The sequence below is a fragment of the Choloepus didactylus genome, chromosome 3, assembly GCF_015220235.1.
Source record: "Choloepus didactylus isolate mChoDid1 chromosome 3, mChoDid1.pri, whole genome shotgun sequence".
Lineage (NCBI taxonomy): Eukaryota > Metazoa > Chordata > Mammalia > Pilosa > Megalonychidae > Choloepus > Choloepus didactylus.
In genome coordinates, this window is record NC_051309.1 from 202,737,901 (window position 1) to 202,762,969 (window position 25,069).

At 36.1% G+C, this 25,069-nt stretch overlaps 2 long non-coding RNA genes across 6 annotated transcripts in view; both read right to left on the minus strand.

Annotated features, from left to right (window-relative positions):
- Positions 1-25,069, minus strand: part of LOC119530084 — a 76,370-nt gene that overhangs the window by 897 nt on the left and 50,404 nt on the right. For 3 of the 5 annotated variants that reach the window (XR_005216016.1, XR_005216015.1, XR_005216018.1), the window contains 2 exons: positions 19,758-19,955; positions 17,407-17,498 (listed from right to left, as the gene is read on the minus strand). This is a non-coding gene — a long non-coding RNA (uncharacterized LOC119530084). The remainder of the gene's footprint in view (positions 1-17,406; positions 17,499-19,757; positions 19,956-25,069) is intronic. The other 2 variants (XR_005216017.1, XR_005216014.1) reach the window with 1 other exon arrangement.
- LOC119530085 lies at positions 692-14,390 on the minus strand. The gene is made up of 3 exons (XR_005216019.1): positions 14,303-14,390; positions 7,294-7,337; positions 692-1,790 (listed from the first exon to the last, which is right to left on the minus strand). It is a non-coding gene; the product is annotated as an uncharacterized LOC119530085 (long non-coding RNA).

Genomic DNA, 25,069 nt, shown 5'->3' on the forward strand with positions numbered 1-25,069 from the left:
AGCAAACACTGACTGATTTCCTTTTTCTACAAATTTTATATAAACCAAATCATAACATGTGGTCTTTTTTGAATGCTTTATGCAATTAGCACAATGTTTTTGAGATTCATCTGTGTTGTCACATGTATCAGTGGGTTTTTTAAATTGCTGAATAGTACTCAAATGTATGGGTATAGCACAATTTTTGATCTATCTACTCTATTTGATAGACATTTGGATTGTTTCCAGTTTTTGTCTGTTATGAATAATGCTGCTGTACAAGTCTTTGTGTGGACATAACTTTATATTTCTCTGGTGTAGATACCTAAGAATGGAATTGCTGTGTCATATGCTATGTTCAACTTTTTAAGAATGGAAGAAATTGTTTTCCAAAGTGACTGCATAATTTTACATCCCCTTCAGCAATGTAAAAGGGTCTAACTTCTCCACTTCCTTGTCACACTTGTTTCTGTCTGGTTTTTGATTATAGTCATCCTAAAGGGTATGAAGTTGTATCTCGTAGTTTTGATTTTCGTTTACCTATTGACTAATGATGTAGAGCATCTTTCCATGTACTTATTGGCCTTTTGTATATCTTTTTTTTTTTTTTTTTGAGAAATGTCTATTCAAATCCTTTATTTTTAAATTGTGTAGTTCATCTTTTTAAGTTCTTTATATATTCTGGATACAATTCCTTTATCAAATATATGATTTGTGAATCTTAATAGTCTGTGGCTTGCCTTTTAATTTTAATGGTGTCTCTTGAAGAGCAAAGATTTTCAATTTTGATGAAGTCCAATTTATCATTTTTCCTTTTATAGATCATGATTTTTGTGTTACCTCTAAGAAAACTTTGCTTAACCCAAGGTCACAAAGATTTTCTCTTATGTTTCCATTAGAATTTTCATAGTTTTAGCTCTTTAGATCTATGATCAGTTTTGAGTTGATTTTTGTGTATGATGTGAGGTAAAGAGCTAAGATGATTATTATTTTTTTGCATATGGATATACATTTGTTCTAGTGCCATTTATTGAAAAAAATATCCTTTCTCCATTGAATTTCTTTGTTTCTTTGTCAAAAAAGCAATTGGCCATAAATACAAGGATTTTTTCTGGACTTTCTATTTTGTTCCACTGATCTGTAGATCTATCTTTGTGCCAATCACAGTCTTGATTACTGTAGTTTTATAATAAGTTTTGAAATTGGGTAGTGGAAGTCCCTCTACTTTGCTATTCTTTTTCAAAATTGTTTAGAAGCCAGGGTTTAAGGGAAATCAGATCATTATTCCAGTACTACTCCTTCTAATATGGCAATAGTTTAATTCCACTCCTGGAAAAACATGAAAAAGGGGATCATCTTCACCTTTATACTTATATAAATGTGTTTGGAATATTTTTATTGGCTCTTGTATCAGCCAGCTTTTGCTACATTACAAACCACCCCAAAACTAGTGGCTTAAAATAACAACCATTTATTTAGCTCATAATTCCATGGATCAACCATTTGGGATGTGCTTATCTGGAAAATTCTCCTATTTTCAGCTGGTCTCAATCATGTGCCTGCAATCAGCTGTCAGTCAGCTTGGCAGCTGTGCTTCTGAAGGTTGGCTGGCTATCAGCTGGGGCAATGGGTAAGTGTGCTATGTGTTTCTCATCATCCAGAAGACTAGCTTGAGCTTATTCACATGCCAACATGGTACCAAGAACAGCAAGAAGGAAGACTTTTTGAGGCTCTGCTTGCATTGCCTTTGCTAATGTCTCATTGGTCAAAGCAGGTTACACAGCCAAGCCCAGAATCAACTTGGGATAGCCCTACCAAAAGAAGATACAGAGATGCATGAACAAATTGAAAGCATGACTGGGATCAATCCACCTCAGTTTTAAGAAGCTGCAAGTGATTCTTTGGATGTCAGAAGAACAAAATTTCCATATATGAGCCAAAACAAAGTTTAACAAATCAATTATTTCAAAGCAGTAGTTCTTGGTTATTGGGACTTGCTCTGTCAGAGATTATCAACCCATAGAGCCCCATGTTTCATCTAATAGAATGTTGGAACTTTAGCCAAACCTGGTAACTTAGGACATAGGGAAATAAAATCGTTCCTTTTAATTTTCCTTAGGATCATGAAACTTTGGGGAAACAAAAGAACCAAAAGCGCTTCCTCAATAAGAACACTAGAGACTCAAACTCCATTAATTCCTAACTCAATATGATTCCCTTTTAACATAGACAAGCTGACTATTATCTTAGAGATCTTAGTAGTTCATATGGACTAAACCTGAGGATTAGAGCTTAGAGCTAAATTGAAGGGATAATGCTTTTTACATGACTAAGTATTTTTTAATAGGCATGAGGGCATCTTGACATCATGATACACTATTCATGTATAAATAACCAATTTACATTAATGTTTTCCTGTTTGTTTATTCATTTATTTTTGGGTCTGGAAAAAATACACAAATAGCTATCAGGTTTTTTTGGTGAGAGACAAATCATATTTCCAAATTCATAATAGTCATAATTTATTTATTATTTATTTTCTCTATTTGTGATGTGAGTCACCCCTGTATAGACTCCCTGCTTCCACTGCTATTATGAAAACACTTGGAACATTTCAGCAAATGAGTGGGCTTGAAGGTGGATGAGATAAAGGAAGCTGATTATCCTGGGGCACAGCCTTTGAAGTAGAGTTGATCTGTTTCCAGATGTAGAGCTTTTGTGAGTAGTACCAGCATATTAGACCAATAAGTATGGATTAGATATGCTCTTTGGGCCAACCAGGAAAACCAACCATCACTTACATACACACTGGAAAAAATAATTGACCAAATGGTTTTTTGAAATATGATCCATTTGTAAACTGAGGTCAACTTGAGATATGCTTTTTTCAGAATATATAGGCAAAAGTTGGATTTATATGAGAGTGTTGATAGACTTTTTAGCTAAACTAGTAAATTAATTCAGTTCCATACAGACAATGCGAGCAATAAGCCTCACTGTTTTTCTCCCTCTTCTGACAAGGTTGTCAGTTAAAATGATTATTTTGGTAGATTATATTGTAATCATGGATATAGGATTGGACCCCAAAATTTAAGTTACTGCAAGTCCAAATTGCTTTATATTCTGAGTGACAGACTAGCTCCTTGTGATAATTGTCATGGTTGTCAGTGTATAAAGAAGCTTCTGAGGAAGTGAAATGTTGTCCTTGATCAGAGATGGGCATTACTGCAGCCTTTTATAAAGGTAATTTAAGTGAATCACCTGTAGTCTTGAGGTTCTGTTTAAATATGAGGATGAGGCAAGAAAGATGATGCCTGACAAGGATGGGTTGCTTTGTTAATTAAATTAGCAGGGGAAATTTTACTAGCTTTAATTAGTGTAAAATAAGCCTCAGAAATAAAGATGGTGATTAAAGCATGCTAATCTGATTAGAATCACAATGTACATTGTTATAGGCTACTTGACAATAGAGAATCACCAGACTAAGGCTGGAGAGATGCAGGGAACTGTTTTATAGATGAGAGAGTTGCAAATGGCACACAACCCTGTAGCTCCAGTTGGATTGCCACGTTGTGTTGGGAGAATATGTCTGATGAATACTGTGGTGGTTTGAAGCCATATTTACCCAGAAAAAAAACCTATTCTTAAACTTAATCCATTCCTGTGGATGTGAACTCATTGTATGCAGAACTTTTTGATGAGGTTACCTCAGTTAAGGTGTGGCCCAGTACAATTAGGATGGGTCTTAATTGTTATTGAAGTCCTTTATAAGTGAAATAAAATTCATACATAGAGAGAAAGCCATAGAGAGAGCAGTCAGAAGCTGAACATCAACAGAATCCAGAAGAGAAGGGAGAGACCAGGAGATGCTACCATGTGCCTCACCATGTGACAAACTAAGGACAAGGATCACCGACAGCCAGCCCCAGAACAACACAGTTTTCAGGCAGAAAGCATCACCTTAATGATGACTTGATTTGGAGTTCTATCTTAACCTAATAAATTCCCACTGTTTAACCATACTCATTTCATGGTACTCATGGCAGCCAAGGAAGCTAAAACAAATACCATGAAAATGATGGGGCATTGTTGTATTGATAAAGGCTCTCTTTCTAGAAAGGAGGCATTAAAATACATGGCCACCTGCAGGTAAAGAGCACTAAATCCAATATCATTGCTTTCACTTGCTAAGCAGGATTTTAGCCAGTAGGACCCCAATCTCTTAAAAGATTCAAACTTAGGAAAGTCTTCAGGATGGAAAGTTTATAAAATGTCTGTACTTTCTTTATCCAGACCTACACAATGAGCATAGTGCCTATTTGAGTCATTAAGACAACGCACTTCAAAGTAACTTGTGTATTCAGAGAAATGCTATTGTATTAAATTCAATGCAATACAAATCACACCATTAAATTATCATGCCAATCCTCTCCAATGTTCAGTTCCTTGGACTAACTTAGCATAGAGCTAATTTAATTTATGAGTGCATGTGGATGGAAATTGCCCATTTTATTTCTACCTTGTCTGGTTTGTAAAATTTCCAATCATCTCAAAAATAATACTTAGTGGTATCATTATTTTCTATGTGTATATACACTACATTGTGTACTATGCTTTCATGATATTTAGTTGGTACTAAGCCAAGAGAAATCATAACAAAACTGATTAGAATGAATCACAACCAAATGCAGTTTTAGTAATACTTGATTATAAATTAAATAAAATGATATTGCTTATATTCTAATATTTGACATTGACTATTTTAAACTTTTATTCCTTCAATAAGGGCTTATTGTAAGAATAAACTTTCCTTCAGTTTTTCAAATGCTGAGACATTAGAAATTTATTTTAAGTGGCCAGAATTATGACAGAAGGTTATGGCCATTTCAAATCAAATAATTTTTTTAAAAATAGACATTTTATTGTCAATTAGGTGACATAGATTTCAGCCACAATTGTGTCACCATATCTATTGAAATGATTTAGTTCAAAATAAAATGTTACTCACTATAGATTTTTTCATTAAAAGTATCTACTAGGAGAAAAGAATTTTCTTTGGTGCTTTTGGCCAGAATTCAAAAAGAAGTGAACAATTGCTGAAATATACTTGGACAAATTTGACTCATCCAATTCCTTCTATGCATCTAATTCCTTAATTATACATCATAATATACAATTTATTACTCACACAATATGGTAAGGAGATACATTTTAATTGAACTGCCATGTATATGAAAATAGAAGTGTTTTTCAGCCTATGAATACTTGTTGAGAACCATAGAAGTTTCAGCATTCTGTCTCACGTGTTTGATATCCTTTATAATGAATAGATAGGATGCTTAGATTTCAATAGCAACATACTGATGATTTTTGACCAAAACAGATACTTATAGACACAAAAAATAATTAAGTGGAACACTGAATCTTCTTTTAGGTTCAGAGTCTGTTCTTCTCTCCCTTCCTTTCTTCTTCCCTTCCTTCCTTGGCCTCAGCACCGCTATGTGGGGCTGAGCAAATGAAGTGTCTGCAAATGAAGAGGGCACTGGCACAAAACAGGTGTTATTGCTTGAGAGGGTTGAGGATGGTGTCTATGCAGACTGGGGTGGGGTGTTGAAGCCCAGGTGGGATGAGCAGGGTCTCTGCATGGGAAGGGAGCAGGCGGGATGCTTATGGCAGTTTCAGCAAAGGATGTTGGAATATGACTGGGGTGAGAAAGGCTTCTTTTCAAGGAGGCTGCAAAGCCTTTGGTAGCCTAGTGGTGAGTGCAGGAGGCTAACTGGGGGAGTAGAAGGAAATCCAAAAATATTAGGTTGAGGTTGGCAGTGGCTTTGGCTTAGCATGAGGGTTGGAGCTCCAGAAAGGGGTATCCAAACCCAAGAAGAATGAGAAGGGCACATGTTTGTATGTGTGTGGGGGTGGGTGGCATTGGTGGTATGACCCAGCAGGGGTCATGGCGCATGAATGAGGGGGGGCATCATGGTGGCAGGCAAGGGTAAGGGCACTGGAGGCAAGGGAAGAGCCCAGGAAGAGGGAGGAGAGCACCTGTGCAGGGAGTGAGGTAGCATTGGCTCGGAGTGGTGAAGAGAACAGCAGCATAAAGATTGGTGGTGGGGGGTGAGGGGGGGTAATTAAAGATAATGGGAGCCATGTTTCTCACTACTAGAAATAGGGAAAGGGAGAAAACTGAAATGAAAGTGTTAGACTGGATTTGTAGGTATTGCTTTAAATGCATGGTTCTGAATATACAGATATAGAACATCTGTGACTAAATATAGATAGGGATGAAACTATGTGTACATTTACAGGCATAATATGTGCATGCATACATGTGCATATATTCACTTGCTTTACCCAAGGAGAGGGCCTGAGAGCAGCGACACTTTAGTCCTACTGAGTCTATCTAAGATCCAGATGTTGGTATCTAAAAACCATGCTACAGTAAATGAATGATAAAAGAATATTTAGAGAAATGACTGAATGGGAAGATAAAAAATGGATGTGGGGCATCTTATTATGCCAAAAAATAAGGAAGTACTCAATGAATGTTGAGGACATTCCAAAAGCATACAGATGCCAAGTGCCAAATCAGGGACAATTTCAGCATCAAAGTAAATAATGATAGTAAAGCTTTTCCATACAATAGACTACTTTTATGGATTGAGTTGTGTTCCCCCAAAATATATGTTCAAGTCCTAACCCCCAGTCTTGTGAATGTGATCCTATTTGGAAATAGGATATTGGAAGATGTAATTAGATAAAAAGGGGCCAAACTGGATTAAGGTGGGCTCTAATCCAGTATGACTGGAGTGTTTATAAAGGGGAAGAATTTGGATGCAAAAGACAGACAGAGGATGAAGACGGCCATGTGATGGAGGCAGAGCTCGAGTTATGCCACAAGTTGAAGAACGCCATGGCCATGGTCAGAATCCTACAAATTCCAGAGGAAGCATGACCATGCCCATACTTTGATTTGGACTTGTAGTCTCCAGAAATGTGTGACAATAAATTTCTGTTGTTTTAAGCCATCCAATTTGTGGTACTTGGTTATTATGGCAGCCCTTGGAAACTAAGGTGAATACCAACGGATTAATGTACATGGAACAAGAAAAATCACCATTTTGCAACCATCATAATAATAACTCAGACAAGAAACATCAAAGGATATGAAAACTCATGATTGGAAGTTTGTTGAGGAATGGGATCAAGTTTCAAATGATCTCCCCAAAGGGACAAAGAGAAACTTGACAGTAAAAAAACCTAGCAGACACCAGCTCAATCGAGTGGTCAAGACAGAACAAAAAAATTGCGTATCACCTGAGAGCATCCAACAAGAACACAGCATCACATCCAGGATAATCCTGCCAAAGATATAAAACTTGAATGTTATCATGAGGAAACATCAGACAAACTCGAAGTGAGAGATGTGCTTCTAAATAGCTGACCTGTAATCTTCAGGATTGCCAGTGTCATGAAAGATAAGGAAACCTTGAGAAATTATTTGAGATTGACAGAAATTAAAGAGACATGGCTATCAAATATGAACATAGATGAGGTCCTTTTGCTAAAACCTGTATTCTTGGCCAATCTGAGTGGAAATTTAAATGATAGTAATGATATATTAATATTAAGTATTTTATTTTCATTGTCATTTTGGGGGTTTAAAGGAAAAGAACTTGTTTGTAGGAAATATTTGGGGGTAATGGGGCATCATGGCAGCAAAACATTTTTTGCAAATTGGAAATTATTTCAAAAGAAAAAGAAAAAATATTAGGAATCTTAAAATCTATCTTCTAGAGCTGACTCTGCTATGTCTTTTGAAGGAGGACAAATCACTTCATCTCTTTATATTTCCATTTCTTCATTTCTTGCAGAGGGAATTGGACTAACTGGTCTTAAATTCCCTTATAGATATAATGCCATCAGGTTCTAACATGTCAATCAAAACACTGTACTTATGGGTTAGGCGAGAATGGAGTAAGTGATACAAAGTTTTACAGAACTGGAAACCTTGTGGCTTCCTGAGATTCCCGGTGGTGCCAGGCCAGGGGTGTTCCTTGGAACTAGAGCATCTTAGAAGGGCTGAGGGAGAAAAAGAAACAAAATTGCTCAAACTAAAGAATTTGAGACAAGTTACACAACAGGAGGAAATAAAAAAATGTTTTGTATTTAATATAGACGTTCCTTGATTTGTCAGTGCACTTTCTTTCTTCTTTCCTTTCTTCCATCCTCCCTCCCTTCCTTTTTCTCTAGCAAACATTTATTGAGCATTTCCTGGGTTCAAAGCACTCCGTAAAATACCGTGGGGTATAGAGGTAAAAAAAAAGTCATAGTCTTTGCTCTCAAAATGCTTACAGTCTAATAGAAGGGGAAAGACACATAGACAAAAAAACTTTGCTTAAACTACATTGTGCTTCAACTGTTTGATAACCCGCCCCTGCCACTCTGATGGCCAAAACTGAATTAACATCTTGATCAGTAATCTTACTTTACTGCCCCCACAATATATTCTTCCCCTTTATGGAATTCTTTTGTAGACTAGATGACAAGTGCTCTTTCTTTCATTGACAGCTGTAAATTTTATCATGGAAAGGAAATAACTTAGCTAAGTGAGCAGTGCTTGGAGACTATCTGCCTAATGACTCCAGGGATGAATTTTCCTCTTTGATTTTTAAATCTCAAAGAAACACTATATTTCCTTTCCCATCACAGGGAAAACTGCATTTAACAGTTTAACCATGAAATGGATAATTTTATTAGGCTAAAATCATGATCTACAATCTGAATTTGTTTCCTCTTAAGTATATAAACTCTCTTTTTAAACTGGTAAATGATAATGTGTATAAATTTATATAATATTATTATACTCATGTGAGGGTATTTATATGTATGTCAATAAAATAGGGATATATAATACTTAAAATGCACATTTTTATTTTCTTTATGGGTAGTTTTGGAAGCGACATGGAAAATTATATTGCTTGAATTAAATATGTTTTCCTATGAATTTCCAAAGAAATTTTTTTCCTAATGCTCACCCTTGTTCATTAAGCTTAGATGAAAAGGACTAAAGCAGCTATTAAGGAGTGGTTCAATGACCCTCTGTTTAAAGTATACCCTGCTGTTCCAACCAATAATGTGTCTATTGTCTTGGAAAATGCTAATTGTTAAATTGATTGTGATATTCATGTTCTGACACTCCAGCGAAACACTGCACAATGTACCATGTGATGATGGAAAATAGCTTGCTTGATGTGCTGTGATAGCTGATCCACATCCATCTCAATTATGAGAGGTTGTTTCAGTGCCATGATTGTTTTCCTAAATGTGTTAGCTCAGACTAGAGAAGGGTAGTGCAAGATTTTAAATTATGCTTGTTTTTTTTCATTAGTGAAGTTGCCCAAATTAGTAGCTTCTGAGCAAGAAAACTGCATTTTATATGTTGGGAATGGATCCTGAGTGTGGCTGAGGAAGATGTAATGGCAGAATGGAGTCCATGACAGCTTTTCCTGGCTCTGTGATATTGGCAAGTTAGTCTTTGTTACCTCATCTAAACAAAATGACTTCCGAGCCCCTTTCAGCTTTAACATTTTTGAATATGAAATAAAACAACATCAAATTTTTTGGTTGCTCTTAAGTTAATTATTAGGAAAACTAGCAACCAACCTCCACCAGTCTTTTTGGTTGATTCATGCTAGACTGTTTTTGTTTTCAAGTTTAGTTTGGAATAAAAATGTCCAAAGGAACCTGTGCCGGTTTGGATGTATTATGTCCCCTAAAACACCATATTCTTTGATGCAATCTTGTGGGGGCAGACATATTAGTGTTGATTAGGTTGGAATCTTTGGATTAGGTTGTTACCATGGAGATGTGACCTACCCAACAGGGTGATAACTCTGATTGAACTATTTCCATGGAGGTGTGGTCCCACCCATTCAGCACGGGTCTTAAATAAATCACTGGGGTCCTATAAGAGCTCAGACAGAAGGAGCTTGTTGCTGCAGCCAAGAGAGACATTTTGAAGATGGCTGTTGAAAGCTGATGCTGACATTTTGGAGAACACCATTTTGAAACGCAACCTGGGAGCAAGCAGACGCCAGCCACGTGCCTTCTCAATCAACAGAGGTTTTCCAGGTGCCAATGGCCTTTCTTCAGTGAAGGTACCTATTGGTGATGCCTTACCTTGTACACTTTATGGCCTTAAGACTGTAACTTTGTAATCAGATAAACTCCCTTTATAAAAGCCAATCTATTTCTGGTATTTTGCAAAATGGCAGCATTAGCAAACTGGAACAGAACCTGAATTTTGGTTGACTGATTATTAGTGAAATAACCAAATTGCAATTTTGGGGATCTGATTACTTCCACAGCCCTAATTATTATGATTTGTCCTGTCATAATCATTATAAGTGATTTGTTCTGCTATTGATTGTGAAGACTTTCAGAGCAATCAGACCTACTATACTGCAACTTGGATTCTTAAAAATATTAACTATTTTAATGTATATAAAACAAATATTTTAAAGAAACAAAAGCCATCCAATCTGTGACCAGTAGAATTGATTAGAATAAGTAAAAAATGAGAAGGGTGGTATGGAGCAAACCTCTCTAGGCCCATGCTCAAGATGTTCTCACAGAACAGTATTTCAAGCAAGACACAGGTTTGAGGTGTGACAAGGCTATATATTTTGAATTTAGAGGGATGTAAGTATTTTAGATTTTTCAGAAATGAAATCATGAAAATTTATTTCAAGTTTCATAAGAATCTTGCACAGTCATCTAGCTAGGCAAAGACATTTTCTTAAGTATCTTTAGAAAAAATCTCTATTAGAGTATTTTTCTATTAATAGAAAGAGGAGACTGCATCGGAAGACTAGACTTGAAACTTTAAATAATGGTAATCTTTTAGATTCTGCAATTTTAGGTAAATCAGTCTTTACATTTCAGTCTTCTGATATTTGTTTCTTTCATTGCGAAGATTCAACCTTCAAAGCTGAACCTGGCAGGTTGTGCTTTGTTAATCTTGCCTTCTGGGAAACTGTCTTCAGTTGAATAATAGCAACAAATCTGTGAGCTCACTCCTCCTCCCAACACTCATTCATCTCAACTAAGTGACAGCAGAGAACTTAAATGAGGCATACAGAAGCGTATTTCACAAATAACTTCAAGTTGGAGTTTTGAATAATGTAACTTTTAGTTTTTTTTAAAGTTTTATTATGTTTTTCATGAATCTTAATGGAAAGTATTTTGCATTTTGAGAGGAGGGACTAAAAAGTGAATTTTTTCCAGAAGCTAAATTATTTGGTAATCCAAGGATGTTCCTTCTCAGAAGCAATATCATTTTATATATGCCATATAATAGGAATCACTGTGCATCATCCCAGTCATATACCTTGAATAGTAACTAGCACGTATATGAAGGGTTAAGCAATTAATTTATATTTAGTATGTTCTTGTTAATAATCTCCTGTGTCATATACAGGCATAACATATGAACTAGCCCTTGATTGTCTTTAACTGATAATTTATTATATAATGTTTGCTTTACCTTCTAATTGTTTTATGTACAGGTGTATGGCTTCTCCTCAGCTGTGAGACATGGTAATCTACACCTGTGGATTAGTTAGAAGAATTTCAACTGTGGTGAGGTTTGCACATTGAAAATTTAACATATTTGAAACTATATTTTTTCTAAGTTCTGTGTTGACTCTGCTTGATTATTATAATGAGCTTTTTTTTCCATATATACAGATGATGCTGCTGAAAACCACTGGAAGAAGTGTCCTTTGAACATTAGAAGGGATGATCTGTCCTATGTCATTCCCATTTTCTCAACTTGTTTGCCTTATGAATATTGTAAGGACTGATAGCTGGGGGTGAATTTTGTCATTAGGGGATAGAATTTTTCTTTCCGCTTGTCCATATGCAACAATTAACAACTAAGTATAACCAAGCATATATGTTTTCCAATCCATTCCATTCCATTTTAGTATTTGGCTAAGGTTTTCTTTATAATATTTGCACTTTCTGAAAATTCTTTAGTGTTACTAAGTTTAACCATCTCTTACAGCTTTGAAAACCAAAACTCAGAGTTGACATAATTTTCCCCAAAGGCTAGCAGCTGCCAATACATGGATCCAGGTGTCCTACTTTCCAAACTAGTTTTTTTTTTTCTATTTTCTATCACTTACCTCTGATTTGAAAACCATTGATAAAACACTGGTTTGATACTTTTTTTTACCTCCATCTATAACCAGTAGATTTGTAAGATCCCTACTGCATGCTTCTCTACCCTTTGACTGTTATTTATTGTTATCTAAGTCCATTGCCAATCTGTAGAATAACCATCTGGATATCTGAAATACTCTGCAGAAAGTTAAATGAAGTTAAATACTCAAACAAGAAGTGAAAAAAATTAGACAAATATCTAGATGTCTTCTAAATTTCCCATTCTGAAAATATGTGCTAGAGAAATGCCTATAATTTTTACCGTTCATATGAAAGCAGGCTCCATAAAGACAATTCCTAAAGCTTTCCCATGTTATTCTGTACAAGAAACTGAAAGTAATTCTGCCTGTCAGGGAGCAATGATTTAACTATTTTTTGAACAGATCTCCTTTCTCTTTCCCTCATCTCTTATAATGTAATTACATTTACATTTATGTGGGCATAGGAGTCTCAATAGTATCATTCGATCTATATCATCAATTACCTAACATGACTATTAAGTTCATTATTAATTTAATAAAAGGAAAAATATAGGAGTAATTACCAAGCAGTATCAATTAACATGTACTAGGGCCACAAACTTATCAGTTTGTATATCTCTGCCCCTCTGTCCTTTTCCTTTGTAGCTGATAGTGTATTAGCATACAGAAATATCCTGAAAATTCAGTTGACTTTTAAAAATAATCTTTTGTTTGGCCAAGTCAGCCAGGACCAGGTCTTGTTTAGGCATCTCTTTGAAAGGAATGTTAAAATTGTCAAAATTGTCATTTGAGTTCAAGTTTATACCTTTAAAAATACTTCTAGTACTTGTATTATCATAGGGCTTTATATATTGCAATTATAAAGATAAATAACTCATTAAAACAATTGAACTTATACTATGGAATACTAAATAAGTTAACTCCTTAAAATAATATTTAGTATTTTAAAGAGTTAGCTTATTTATATAAAATTAATTTGTTAATATTATATATGAAATTAATTTAACTATATATGTCTATAGTTACATATATATACATATATATATGTATGTATACACATACTTAGTACTGGAAATATAACATGAGCAAGACAATGTGATACCTTCCATCCCCTGAATTTGGATCTCTTCAATTCTGTTTTCTTTGGCAGGTAAGATGATTGGCTTAGAATTGACATGGGAATTAAAAACTATTTGGCATCCTTGGCTATGTATTTGTATGCATACCAGGCTATTCAACTGGATGCTTTATCTTAGCTATCTGGGCACAACAGATAACAAGAAGAAAAATTTGATGCATACTCCCAAGATGAAAACTATTAAAGAAAATATTTGCAAACTGGCTTTTGGATCTCTTTCCCAGGGACCCTTCACCAAGATCAAATATCAAAACGTTGAATGAGATGGGGAAAGGATTCTCTGAGGACAGTTTCTGCATAGGGATGCATTAGGAGTCACAAGCCCTTGAAGAATCACTCCCCCTTCACCCACGACTATTGAGGACTACTTTCATGGGTCACTGACAAGTTTCCAGTTAAAGAGCCACAGAGCACTGGTGCCAGAGCACATTGGAGAAAGCTAAAGTGGCTTTTGCTCAAAAGCAGAGCTCTGTATCTGGGAAGAAAATGCATTCCACACCAATGACAAGTCAACAGGGTATGAATCCTAGGTGTAACATGTTGTTATACTGATGTCATTTTAAAATGGATCTTATCTAAGAGGTTGTCCTTCTAGGGTAAGGGGACCCCAGCAGTAACAGCTGAGGTGAGATTGAAAGCCACAGGGCTCAAGGGGAGACACTGCCCATGTCTCAAGAGGTGCCATTGAAGTGGAAGAGCCTTCAAAGAACTCACAGAAGCACCTGCCTAAGAAAAGGTCAGCTTTAAAACATTTGTCAGGTATAGAAAGCATAGTACCTACTTAAGACAGTAATGGATATGTAGGAGTTATGAATATTCCTGCCACTATTATAGCCACCCTTTCCCCAATCCCAGTTGGTAGAGGCAGGAAGGAAACTTCCTTCTTCACTGCTAGCTATAGGCTTCAGCTGAGAGGAGGAAACAAGATTCAGTTTTAAAGTTTGAACTTTTTAATATTATCTGGAAAAAGATATTTTACCTTGCTTGGGACCATGTCTGTTACGTGAAGTTGCCATAGGTCTTTCCATTATCTAAGAGTGATCCTGAAAGTCGTAGAAACTGTCTGTATTTTCACTCAGAATCAATGGAAGGACTACAAGTACTGAACAGGTTTAATGAGAGGATGAGCAACAAAATTAAAATCCTTATATGACTCATTCATTCATTCATTAGCATATATTTATTGAACATTTACTATGGGCCAGGCACTGTTCTAGGCACAGGTTATATTTCATGTTCTTTAATGCAATCTTGTGGGGGCAGACTTATTAGTCTTTTGATTTGGGTGAAACCTTTTGATTGAGTGTTTCCATGGAGATTTGACTCACCCAACTGTGGGTGAGAACTTGATTAAATTATTTCCATGGAGATGTGACCCCATCCATTCTGGGTGGGTCTTAATTAGATCACTGGAGTCCTTTAAGAGAGCTCATGGACAGAAGGAGCTCAGAGAAGCTGAAAGAGACATTTAGAGAGAAGCTAGATGTGTAATCCAGAGTTTGCCCCTGGGAGAAGCTAAGAGCCGACACAGACCCAGATGCAGACAGAATGACATTTGGAGATGCTAAGCTAAGAGCTGAAGCCCAGAGTTTGCCCCGGAGAAGCCAAGAGAGGTTCCCCAGATGATTAGAGAGAAATGCCATGGGAGAGCAAGCAAGAATGCACAGGAGCTGAGAGAGAGAAGTTAAGAGAGACAGAAGGCCAGAGATGTTTTAGAGAAAGACATTTTGAAACCAGAACCTGGGAGTAAAGAACCAGCAGATGCCTGCCATATGCCTTCTCAGCTGACAGAGTTGTTCTGGATGCCAACGACCTTTCTTCAGTGAAGGTATCCTCTTGTTGATGCCTTAATTTGGACATTTTCAATCCAAGGGGATTTGTAACCTAATAAATCCCCTTTATAAAAGCCAATCCATTTCTGGTATTTTGCGTAATGGTAGCTTGAGCAAACCAGAACACTACCTCGCAGAGTTTTATAAGTTAGGGAATGTATGTCAGCATACTGGAGATATACACACATATGCACACCGAGATGGATAAATGACATGATAGAGTGAGTGAACTAGACATTCCATGTATGTCCTTATCATCTTCCTGAAGCTTTGTTGACACCCTAAGCCAGTTGTGGCTAAGGGAAATGTTCTTATTCTGGTCCTCTCTGCTGACTTGAGAATATTTGAGGTTGTCCTTTTATTTATGTCCCATGCTTGTCTTTAATCAGGTTGCCATATTCTGTATCATAGATGCTAAATTAATTACAGAAATTTTCTGTGTGCAAAGTTCAACTTCTAAGGCACTGATTTTCTTCATTTATGTGTATAACTCAACCTGTGCAATTTTCATAATTTGTTTTTGAATCAATTTTTGTAATGCTACATGTTTCTGCTTAAAATTGTTCCTGCTAGGGCTCTTACCTAAAAATGGACCACTTTACTGCTTTTCATTATGCAACACCATTGAGAAAAATTTTGGACTCTGGTGGCAACTTTGTATGGGTGTGCCAGAAAGGATGAAACAGTAAAATTTGTAATATATTCAATAGTCAGGTCTTAGCAGGTAATTTAATTTACTTTAAATACGTGCCCCACCCTCCATCCCCCCAAATACACAGCCTGCCTTGTAGGCCCTATTAGTGCTGGACTGGATAAAAGACTACTTTGACTGAAAATGGCAAGAGAAACATTTTCACATTGTGTGCTTACTTGTGTAAAAACCCTTAACTCTAGTGCGTAGCTTTCATTCTGACAAATTCACTATTTAATTATTTTAGCTTCATTTATGTGTGGTGGAACAAATGCAAAACTAATGGAACCTAAATCATAAAGTTAAAATATTCTGATCCTAGTAGAAGAAAAATAAAGGTATTTCAAAACACATTAAAATTATTATTGGTTTTTATTTAAAATAATAAATTTGTAGAATATGTAAAAATTTAAATTCTACTACTCTGTATTTATTATCTTGAAAATATTATGCCTATTTTCCACTCATAACATTGTAGCTATTGTGCAATTTCTTAATGCTTCTTTAAACACCATATTGACATTCTTTTTACTGTCATTTGAAATGAATTTTAAGTTTTAGTTCTTATTTGTAAGGTAAGAGTCCCTCAGTGTTTTTGTTAATGCAGTTTAAGCATTATTAAAAAACAGTTTGACTGAACAGTATTTATTATATATTTTGCCACTCTTACTTAAGATATTGATAAATAACCTCTTACCTCCCATTTAAGTCAGTGCAAAAAAAAACCATTATTGCTCTCTTACTATGTGCCAGACAATGTACTAGTTTCTGTGTCAGCTAAACAAATAGTACCTGGTTTTGAGGAGCTTATTGTCTAATATGTAGTGATGGAGGAGATATATGTAAATTAAAATTTACATATTTATAACTCATGGTATATAAATCAATAATTTCAATTAAATGTGTTCAGGGCTGTTATAAAATTATAGGTGGATTATTACCTGTCTCTTGCTAATTTCTAATCCCTGCTTAATTTCTATTAATAACAGCATGAGCCCTTTAACATGAGACAGGAAATTATTAGGAAAAGTTACACATAAAGTTAATGGAGGGTGGGTAACAGAAGGATTGTGACTACTGAGGTTGTGTGTGTGAATTGTGAAGTACGGAAGTTAATCCTCAAGAAATATGTGTTAATAAACAACATGTATTAAATGTACTGATTAAAACTGTCTGATTAATCGGACAGTAAGTGCTCTAGAGGCATTAAATTGACCTTTCAAAGAATTATTACCCACTTGAATCTTTTTAATTTCTCAAATGCTTTAATATTTTATTTACCACAGATTAGTTTTTGAAAACACAAGACCAATGTTATATAGCTAGAACTAAACTAATAAAATCATAATTCTTTTCTTCTTCTAGCAGTCTGTCCTGCTGTCCTAACCTTATTTCATAGTTAACGACTAGGCACTAGTAAATCTCAGAGGACAGTGTAATGGCACAGGGCTTGGTTTCACAGTTTGCATTAATATAAAATTTCCTTTGCTTATTACTTAGAGCTAGAATTCTGAGAATCATACACATTGAAAACATGATCCAGGAAAAGAGAGTTCTTACTTGCCGTGATAGAAGATTCTTATACACTGAAGGAAGTCCACATGTCAAAGCTGGGCATTCAGGAAAACAGAAACTTTTCTCCATTTGCTATGCTGCCAGGGGATTTAAGAACATAAAATATTCACTGAATTTGGCTTCATTTAAGCATGAACTTTCTATAAAATAAAATCACAAATATTTTCAGTTTCATGAGTAAAATTGAGGGATTTTGGGATTGGATGGGCCCATAGAAATTAACATCATCCATAGATTTCTGAAGGCCAAGGTGATTCTCTATGGAGCATAAGTTAAATGAAAATTTATAGTCATTTATATGGTTGGGCATTGCAATATAAATAATTAAAATCAGATGTGGCCACTCTGATGCATATTGCTATATCTTTGTCTCTCTCATTTTCAATTTTCCGTTTCTTTGTTTCTCCAGGAGAAAAAGATAGAAACAGGATATCTGAAAGAAAAGTATGGTGAGAGGGTGGGGAGCACACAGAGAAGGAAGTAAAGTGGGAATAGGATCCCAATATAAAATAGAAGGAGTTTGACTCACTCTTTTTAGGGGTCGTATTTCACGGTTGTTTTTGAGTTCTATTTTACAGGAGCTTTTATAGTGTTTCTTGGATCTGACCATGATTTGGTCCTTAGGACGAACAGAATGTTCTAGGAAGAGTTGACTTGTGGATAGAGAATCTAAATCACCAGCTGATTGACTGTGGATCTCAGACATTGCTATCACTCTCTCGCTGACTAAGGAAAATACACCACGATTCAGCACCCTGACACCCTGACTTTCGGGCATCCTTTCTTTATGAGATATTTCTTAATATAGTTTATTCATCTGGAGCTGAACAAACATTATTGAGAGGCTCCTAAATAGTTTTTAGGCAAAATGTGTCAGTTCCTTATGCCCTTCCGTCACCTGACACAATAGTACCTTCTTTCAGTCTGTTTTTGTCCACAACTCCTTTTTCTACAAAGGGCCATGAGAAGGAAATGTGCAACTAGATGTGGGAAAAAAAGGGGTGTTGGGAAATTGGGGTTCCAGGAAGGGTGCTAGAGGTAGAATCAAGTATCTCACAAATAAGAACCTATATCTAGAAATATACCAGTTTTATATAGAAAAGAGACTAATTTTTGTGGAGATCCAGTACTGTCCCTAATTTCAGTGCATTTAAACAGAGAATCCTTTGTGTCTACACTCATATAAGCTTATTATCTGAACAGAATTCTAATCGTAAGACTGGGAAATATCTTTGGGATAGCTAAACATTATTTTTCTTAGAGAATGTTTCATTTGCCATGCCTATTTAAATTACTCTTTTAAAAATGATTTTGTAGACAGGTATATACTCCAGAAGAATTGAAACAGGGACTTGAATAGATATTTGCACATGGATGTTTATAGTGGCATTATTCACAATCATCAAAATATGGAAGCAATCCAAGTATCCATCAATTGATGAATGGATAAACAAAATGTGATACACACACACACACACACACACACACACACAATGTAATATTATTCAACCTTAAAAAGGAATGAAGTTCTGGTTCATCCAACAACATAGATGAACCTAGAGGATATTAGGTTGAATGATATAAGCCAGATGCACAAAAGGACACATACCATATGATCTCATTGACATGAAATAATTAGAATAAGCAAACTCCTTGAGTTAGAAGCTAAAATATAGGTTACCAGGGACTGGGTTGGGGGTAAGGAATGGGGAGTTAATGTTTTATTTGTACAGAATTTCTAATTGGGTAGATTGTAAAGCTTTGGAAATGGATGGTGGTGATAGTAGCACAACATTGTGAGTTTAATCAACAGCACTGAATTATATGTGTGAATGTGGTTAAAAGGGGAAATTTAGGTTGTGTATATGCTACTAGAATAAAAATTAAAAGATAGAACAAAAAAACATGAGATTTCAGATTTAAAAAATACAAACTGATTTTATGTTGATATGTTTTTTTCCACCTCTAAGTATCAAGAATTCAAAAGATTTTATTTACATAATTAAAAAATCATTTTATAGAACCTCTGAGTATTTAAGATGTTAGATAGAAATCTAAAGTATCTTCTAGAGTATGTGGAATTTTTCCGCCTTTAATACAGCACAATCACTTCAAAAGAGATAATTTTTGTAATTCATTTGCAATTCTGTGTTGTAAATTCTGAGGTTTCACAAATTGGCCGTGATGGTTATTACGGTATTAACGTCACTATACATCTCTTTGGTTAGTTTACCTACTTAATTAATCATGTTTCATTTTCTTTCAGGCTTTTATAGCAGTCTCACTTATTTTTATATTAAATGATTTTTGAAAGAGAACATCCTCTGAGGACTCACTAATTTTTCCATCTTTATAGACATTCATTCTCAGAAGAGGCAAATGAGCTCAACATCGAAGCCAAGACAAGAAAGAGTACTCTGGATGAAGAAGGTGAATGTTGACAGAGACTTAAAAATCAAAACTTTTGAAATATGCTTCTGCTGCTCACAGTGTGCCTCTGGGACTGTACTTCATCTTTCTTTGCTTCATTTCACCTGTGAGTTAAAAAGGGCATAATATTTTTACCCACAGTGTCTTGTAAGTCATTTATTTTTCAATTTCTATAATGAACACTCTGTTCTTATTGAAGCAAGCCTGTTCTATTAACAAATGATGCCATTACAATGAAAAACTCCCTCCTTATGCAGAGCCCAAGGAGCAGCCCCATCTCCTGTGAGTCAACTTTCACACGGTTGTAAGCGGATGAGCCTTACCCTGCTGCCTAAAGGTCAACACATGAAGGATTTGCTCTCTTGGCCTGAAAGGATAAAGTTCTGGAGTTTCAATCCACCTATTTAAAACACCTCCTCTCTAATCCTTAGTAAAACTAAAACCTGGAAACATTTCGAGAAGCATGTATCTTATTTTTACTGAGAGTCAGTAGTTTTATCCTGTGCAAAGAGTTGTTCCACGGTGCATTTGGGAACATAGGCTCAGGCTCAACAAACATTTTCAGCAAATGACTGTTTATTACTTACACAGTACAAAGGGTCCAAAAGAGCAGGGGGAAAAGATGCTACCGAGGCTGGGCTTTTGGGGAGGCCAATGGCTTGGGTCAGAGTCCTGGGAGAGAAGGGACAAATCTGTGCTGCCTGAGGGTGGGGTATTTACACAAACTAGAGGAGGGGACCCTGCCACTGAGAGTTCTCACCTTGATAAGCAGCTGGGGGTAGCTTGTTCCCTGTTTGGGGCTTATTTTGGGTTTAAGGTACAGTCATTAGACCTACTATCTCCCCTGGGCTGTGGAATGAAGACATACTGAAACATATGCACATAATAGAAAAGGCCAGGGCTGGGGGATGACCACCAGGGGTGTCTGTGACTTCCCCAGCATAACCATAATATCTGCTTTCTAGAACACTGTTGTGCAAGTCTTACCTTAAAAAGCCACACTAGAGAAGTGAGACTGTAACTCGATGAGCTCTCAACTTTTCTTACAGCTATAATCTTCACCACTTGTAAAGAATTCAAGAGCCCAATTTTCCTACTGTAGCTGTTTGTTCATATAGAACAAGGTGGTATATATAAAATGCTGATTAATTAGACTTATAGTATCTAATTTTTACAAATACCTGGCCAATTTGTTCTTTCTCTTATCTCCCATCAAATGTTTCCATTCTAATAGAGAGCTGCAGTAGTAAAAATAACAATTCTAAAACTAAATCAGTAAATTCTAATTATTATTCATCGGGAAAAGATTTGTAGGGAGGCAGAAACCATAGAGGGCTAAAATTAGATTTGGGAACTATTTCACTTATACTTGTAAATTTTCTTCACATTATCAATAGTCTACCTTCTCTAGTTGTAATGGATAGTACTGTTGCTATTGCTGCTAATTCTGTGGCTAAAAATTTATTTACTTCTTACCACGTTGTGGTGGTTTCAAGTTGTATGTACTCCAGCTTTCTATGATTTCTGCCTCCCTACAAATCTTTTCCCTATGAATAATAATTAGAATTTACTGATTTAGTTTTAGAATTGTTATTTTTACTATTTCTGTATGTACCCCAGAAAAGTATATTCTTAAAGCTAATCCGTTCCTGTGGTGTGACTCATTGTAAGTGGTTTCTTTTGATGATGCTACTTCAGTTAAGGTGTGGCCCACCTCATTCAGTGTGGGTCTTATTCCTCTTACTGGAGTCCTTTATAAGAGAATGAAATTCATACAAAGAGAGAAAAAGCCATGGAAGCAAGAAGCTGAAAGCAACAAAACCAGAAGAGAAGGGAGAGACCAGCAGATGCCCCCACGTGCCTTGCCAAGTGACAGAGGAGCTCAGGATCCCGAGCTGCCGGTCTTTAGGAAGAAAGCATCATCTTGATGATGCCTTGATTTGGACAATTTCATGGCCTCAAAACTCTAAGCTCGTAGCTAATGAATTCCCATTAAAAGCCAACCCATTTCATGGTATATTGCTTTCAGCCTAGCAAACCAAAACACATGTAAAGTGGGCTGTCTTTCACTACACTATTTCATGGAATGCACTCAGCAACCTTCTCAGGTGACCACTGTTACTAATCTTATTTTATAGGTGAGGCCTAAAGATTAAAAAAACATTCCCAAAGTCTGGTCACTGGTAGTTGGTAGAAACAAGATTCAAATCCAGGTTTGTGTGGTTTCAAAACTCTCTCTTAATTATGGTGCAACACTTTGCCTGCTAAGAACATGATGTAGCATTTGTTAAATTTGTTAAATACCTTACATATGAATATTTGCAGATTTAGGATTAAAATCATTCCACAAAATGGATTTTTGATGTAATAAAAATTATCAATGTACTCTGTAAATTTTATTGTACAGAAAATAAAACAAACCATTCCTCTTTTATTTGAATGAGAGTTGCTTGCTTTCCACAATTCTCCTTTGTGCCTGGAGCCCCCAAATATGCAACCTCCCTGTTTAAAATCTCTACAGAATCCTCTCCAGGTATTCAGGGGTTCTAGGGGGAAGAAAGGCAGTTACCTATTTTGGGAAAAAGTGGATTGAAATGAGAAATGCAATAGTTCTTTTTTAGTTATACATCAAAAGAAAATTTCCCCTTTAAATACTGGTTAAAATCTCTGACTAAGAATTTGCAGACTCAGATTCTAGTAGACAATTGTGCTATTACTTAACACACTGTGTACTTTTGGGAAAATTAATTATGTTCTCTGGACTCAATTTTCTCATCAGTGAAATAGAGATTGCATTATATGATCCTCTGGCATCCTAGGATTCTGAACATTAGTGATAAAATGCCAAAGGAATCTTAAAATAAGAAAATGCTTCCAGAAATTGGTCCTCCCCTCTGAGAGAGTTCCTCTGTCTGGTATAATCCCATCTCAACTTGAGGTGTTCATGGCTAATGACTTGCTCTGTCTTTTGTTCCTTATCCTACAGCTCGTGGCCAGGGCACATTTCCTGCTCTGTATTCATCTGAATAGTCCTTGCAGGAGAACGCACGCCAGAGAAGCAGCCCGGGAGGGTTGTCCTGTACCATTGGAGGAGTGACCAGATGACCAAAACATCTTTTCTGTGATTCCTAATTAGTAAGCAGTGAGGCAACTGGAAGACACTGAGCTGCCCAAAAGAGTTCTTTCACTTGGAGCCAATTCTCAGCATTCTCCACTGGATGGGCTTTTAAATGGATTGCATCATGCTGGCTAAAAGTCAGAAGGTAGTCAACATAGTCTCAAGCACACCTACGTCTGACTAATTTGAAAATTCCAGGGTTGTAGAGAGGAAACACTGTGGTATTTCTCATTAAGTGACAGGCAGCTGAGCACCTAAATTTGATTGAGAAAAATGGAACTATTTTATAGTCCAGTGGGCTCCAAATTATTATTCTACTCAGATCTTTATTGCTTTGCTCCTGTTAATTTAATAAACAATCTGCATGACTAATACTGAAGACAAATAGGTTTCATAAGTGAAGATCTAAGAATCAGAGTGTTAATAACATAACTGACAGCATAGTTTTATTTCTTTTACTCAGTGGCTGATGATACTTTCTGTAGCTTCTGAGCAAACAAATCAATGTGGTCTTCTTTGTCAGAAGACAAAATTATGGGGTCTCTATTGCCTATACAACCATGGAAACAAATTGGTGGCCACAGTAATTTAATTTTATCATGAGTTACCTTGGAACAAATAAACACAGGCCTGAGGAAACCTCTGCAACACTTTCCCACATATACTCTTCCCCAAAACGTTGCTTCTGACTTGGAAAAAGCACTTTCCCAAAATAGCATTTAATTTAAAAATATCTCTCCTGTTAAACAACTTCACATGGAGCAATAATGACTTTAATGAGAGTTAAGCCTTTAATGACCAACTCTTTGGCATTCTTTTCTTTGAAAAGGTCTCTGGGAGGCATGCCAGGAAAATACAATAAAATTTACTAGCTAAAAGTTGTGTCCTTTCTTCCCCTCTCTGTGCATCCGAAATCATTGCCTATGCCATGCTTCTTTATAATTTTTATTTTTGTATTCAAAATTTGAGAGCCTTGCTTTGGTTTACTTGAAAGCTGCCTTATATTTTCAATGCTATGTTTCCATTTCAATGATACGATATTATAATGCCTTTGTAAAGTCATTATCTTTGAAGTTGATTGCACACATTTTCAATGATCTATATTTTCCAGATACTGATGCAAACTCTTCATTACTGCACTTCACAGGGTGTCTCATCTCTGCCTTGCTACACTTTGCATGGTTTCTTCCTCTCTCTGCCTCATAAGTCACAAGGAGGCAGGGCCATTTCCAAAATCAATTCCTGGCAGGAGAGAAAAGGCCTCCACGCATCAGAAAACCATTTCAAAGGTTAACAGTTTATCCAAGGGCATTAATTACATTTCTTTCATAAATAAGGACTCACTGCTGTCAAAAGGTGGAGTGCATGAGGAAATGATTCCAAGGCTAAAGCTTTCTTCATAAAAAATGATGCTCTCCTCAGACAAAGCCTATTGAGCACATGTACTTCCGGATTGTTAGATGTAACAAATGAGAGGGAGAGACCAAGGCAGCAGAAGAGCCCTTAATTCAAGGGACAAAGGACGTCTTCCATGTTCCCTGGCACTGTGCTCTTGTCTCAGAAAAATTCAAAGATCACTGAAGATGGGGATAATTAAGCCAATGAGGATTGGACATTTTAGATTCATTTGATATCAACTTCCTTCAGGGAGAGTGTCTGTTTGTTCCTTTTAGCATAGATCCTTGCCTGTGAGATTAAAAATGACACAGCCTTTGTTAAATAGTTTAAAAGAATTAGAGAATTTTTTGCCCTAGGCTTTGACTGATGAGATTCTTTGCCAGATTCTATAAGGGGAAAAATGGGAAAATTACAGAATAAACTATTATAGTCACTTTAGCTATGGAGTTTTCATGTCTAGGACTGCTATCAGTATGTGGCAAAAAGAATTTCAAGGGGAAGGAATTAGACAGTCTGACTTTTGTTGTCACACAGGTACTAAGCTATATCAAGATGAAGTAGAGACATTAGAAAATTGTGAGGGAATGTGGGGTAGACCGTGACACAGAGCAGTTTATCCATTGCTCGTCTGTACGGTTTCACATATTTCCCAGATATGAGTGAGAGACATGTCATAGATTCGGTTGAATGTACATGATGCAG